We start from the raw sequence: 4,284 nt of genomic DNA, 5'->3' as shown, positions 1-4,284 counted from the left end.
AATTTATCGTACAGGACGATCAGTCCTCTATAAAAATTTCATCCAGATGAATTAATTTTCGTCCAAACGATTAACCGACTTAGGACAGTTTTCAGCAGTTTCTAGAATCGACCTTGTAATAACCGTTCGTACTGGACGAACCTAGTTCGTACAGGACGATCAGCTGTACGAAGACATTTCGTACACATATTCAAATAGGGTCGTTTCAGATCGTTTAAGTAAAATCGTCCAGGACGATCCACGATCGTACAGGACGATCCACTGCGTACAGAATTGAATACTTGCAGTTTTTGGGCGGTTTTTCTTTTTTGTATAAATAGTCCAAATTAGACTGCCACCCAATCTTTTTGTCATTTGATCTTCGTGCCTCTTGAGAGAATAGCCAAGGAGAGAGTGGAAGAGAGCATTCAAGGGAGGATTCCTACCACTGGAGCGAGAAGGCTTCACTTGGATTGCTAAGGTAAGAGTCTCTACTTGTGAAATTGGATTTCTTCACTCTTTTTCTTTCTTCCTTCTAGATTCTTGTGAGAAGATCTGTCAAGGAGATCCGGTTCTCTGCTGACACTTGGAGAGTGTGAACAGCCGAAGGGTTCTCTGCCCACACTAGGAGAGTGTGAAAGGATGGAAGGGTTCTCTGCCCACACTAGGAGAGTGTGAAAGGATGGAAGGGTTCTCTGCCCACACTAGGAGAGTGTGAAAGGACGAAGGTTCTCTGCCTACACTTGGAGTGTGTGAAAGGACGACGGTTCTCTGCCAACACTGGGTTTTGTGTGAAAGGACGACGGTTCTCTGCCAACACTGGGTTTTGTGTGAAAGGACGACGGTTCTCTGCCAACACTGGGTTTTGTGTAAAAGGACGGACGGTTCTCTGCCGCACCGGGGAGTGGTGAAAAGAGTGTGTTGTAAAGGTTTCTCCGCCTTGCTGTGGGTGCAAAAGGAGAGTCACTATTGGTATTAGTGCAATACTCAGAGGGTGCCTCTGGGGAGTGGATGTAGGTCTGGTTATAGACCGAACCACTATAAATCTGGTGTCATTTACTTTACTGTTTTTACGTTTCCGCACTTTATATTTCAGTTTTAAAAAATTCTGTGGTTGAAAAACATTTTTCTACAAAATTTAAAAGAAATTTTATTTCGGTTCAAAAATTTTTTTAAAGGGGACTTAAATTTTTTAAACTACCAATTCACCCCCCTCTTGGTAGCCTTGGGACATTCACTTAGGCTTAACAACCTAATTACTAGACTCAACACAAAGAAGCTTCTCCGACATTCATTCTATCAGTATCCATCACATTGTTTTCTTTGAAACTTAATTTTTCTTTTCTTCTTACATTGAGACTTTGCAGAGAAACATAGAATATAGTATTGAATGATTCAGTCCTTACTTTTTGAATGAACAAAAACATTTAACTTTTTAAATTATTGAGCCATATCCGCCTACTTAATAATGCAAATGAACTCGCCACCTGAATCCACAAGCTAAAATTCGTAGTCTACTAGAATTGCTTATCCTCCAAATTAATATGACTTTCACACTATTTCGGCTTCTATTCTCATTCCTTCATTTTATTCAGAGATTAATAAACACAATTGTTGGTAGGATGCTATAGCTAAAGAACTTTGGAACCTTGAAGGAAACCATATAGGATCTATTATTCATTTTCAGACTTAGAGTTGGATGAATTCCATAACTTCTACAAAGGAAACATGGAGAAACATGGATATTCTAGCATTTATGTTTAAAGAACTGGACAGAAACGTGATGGCTGTGGAATATTTTTCAAGCATAAAAGGTATATGTACTCTTATTCTGTGCCATATAATACTCTTACTAGTATGTGCAATGTTGTTAATGAGAAATCCAAATAAGTGAGCTTTGTCTCTTCATGGCTTTTATGTTATTGATAAAACCATAATTAAATTACTTATGTATTCGGGAGTTGTTCCTGAACTTCCAATGCTCTCAATTAAATTCCTTTTTTCTACTTTTATGATTCACTTTTCTAGGTATGGCCAAGTTGTTTGGGTGCATTGTTAAATTCGAACCATGAAGAATTTTAAAAAGTTCATATTTCAAGCTGCTTTTCAAGAGATACAACTAAGTGAGGCAATTTATATATAACATTGGAATAGATATCAAAATATTGTGGTAAAACTTAATGTAGTTTTCTTAAGGCTTGCACAATTTCAAGGCATGCTAATAAGGAGATGGAAATATGTGAATATCCATAGGAACTAAGAATATCATTAATGTTAGTTGTACATTATGCTGAAAAAAGTGTCGATTGGGCTTATATTAAAATTGAATAATTCTATATCATGTACTTTTTCCTGGATAGTGTTTGTATTTAAGTTGGTTCCTAATAGATTCAGCAACAAACTACTTGGAAAGTGTTAAGTTCACTTAAACATTTTGATCCTATTGAAAACATGAACAGTAATCAGGTTTTTTTTCAGCATTTTGACGATTTCCTTTTTCTAGTTGTCTATAATTGATTATTATCAATAAAAAAGCATTTTATTGTGTTATTCAAGATGCAATTATCAAATATCTGGATGCGTGTATGAATATGTATGTTGGATATTTTTCAAGCAAGCTATTGTGTTAATCAACATAGATTAAATGCTTTAATGCATCTTTGTGCATCTTTATGTTTTATATTTCGTTGAGTGTCTATATGTGCGATGAGAGGGGGATTTTGGCCCTTCCCGATGGTTTCTTGGTAAAAATGTTATTTTCTTATGATTTACAGTTCTCTAAAATAAAATTTTGAATCACGCATGAACTGTTGAACTGCTTAGGTTATGGTGGAGAACTATTTCAGTACATAAGAAGTCTTTACTTAAGAAACAACTTATTCTATTTGTACCATTGCGCCGCGCGCACGTTAGCTTCTTCTGCTCACTTTGCAAGTTTGTGTTGCCCATAAGCTACTGTGAGTTCGTGACCAATTAAAAAATGTAAGAAAATAAAATAGTTTTTTTTTAAATAATTAGACATTTAACCCGTCGACGCCGCACTATTTGTAACTAAGCGACTGCCTACTTGGACTGATCACAATCACACAGTCCTAATGGTCTTAACCATTGGAATCAGGAAATTCTTTAATAGGCCAGAAGATCTAATCAAATTATAGTAGTAATGTTTTGCTTACAATACGGTGGGATTTCTATGAGATCAGTAATGCCTTTCAATATGAACTTTGCTAATTTTTTCCTCTTTAATAATCGGTATTTTGATGCTTAGGTGTTTCGAAAGTGTCCTGCAAGTCATATGCACTAGGTGCTTATCAATGCTAAACTTGCTTTTCTTTAAGTGTTCATTTTAAATAGGATTGCAATAGTATTCGAGTTTTTTTTAAAATAAATTTTTCTGAAATTTATGACTAGAGATGTATGCTTCGAAATCTCACTTATTCATGATATAATCACTGAAACTATTGCTTTCTAATTCAATAGTGTGCATACACAAAAGCATATACATTATCATCCTTTCTTAGTGTTTATGTTGTTATATTGTTTATTATTGTTGCCGATACTTTCAAAATTCAAGGAGCTTATGATAGTTATTTGAAATTAAATAACCTTTATTTTTCAGTCATGACCTTTTGGAGTGTCACTTCTTATTGCAGATCATGACGAAAATGGGCCTAGTTTATAAGTACTTAAATATTTAAGTTCTTTTGCAGTGAAACAATGTTCATTTTTATATCTTTTGCAATATATGATATTAACTTTCATATTAAAAAATTTACTTTATCAATGTTTGTGTGAGTATTTCAACTCTCAAGTGAATTTGGAGGCCCCATTTGTTGATTGTTTCTAGATTTTGCTGATTTGATTTGGTGCTTTGTGTGGTTATTTTATGTAGCTAATTTAAGCGCTTAGTTTCACTATTTATTAATTTATTCAGGTGGGGGGATTGTGACTCTGGAAAATCACGTCATTAATAAGAGTACTCAATTTAGATACTTAGGTCTATTATTTAAAGCGATTTACTCAAAATAGCATTATATTTTGTAAAAATATATATATTTATGTAAAACATATTTTATTTGTTGCAAATTTGGTTTTATGAATTATGATTTTATGATGGCAAACAATACGACTGTCCTTTTTCTACTAATATTTCAGGGCCAAGAGATCTGATGACAAACGGAACCAGCTCAAGACTGGGTAGATTAGGGTTGAGTTAGTCTGTAACTTTTCTTTTTCCTTTCTTGAGTCAATTGTAATCTTGGAAGTGTCTGATGCTAAGTAACCTTACACACACACACTTGAGCT

Source organism: Dendrobium catenatum, unplaced genomic scaffold (genome assembly GCF_001605985.2).
Source record: "Dendrobium catenatum unplaced genomic scaffold, ASM160598v2 fragScaff_scaffold_1608, whole genome shotgun sequence".
Taxonomy (NCBI): domain Eukaryota; kingdom Viridiplantae; phylum Streptophyta; class Magnoliopsida; order Asparagales; family Orchidaceae; genus Dendrobium; species Dendrobium catenatum.
The sequence above is the reverse complement of the archived record's forward strand: the minus strand, read 5'-3'. Positions refer to the sequence as shown.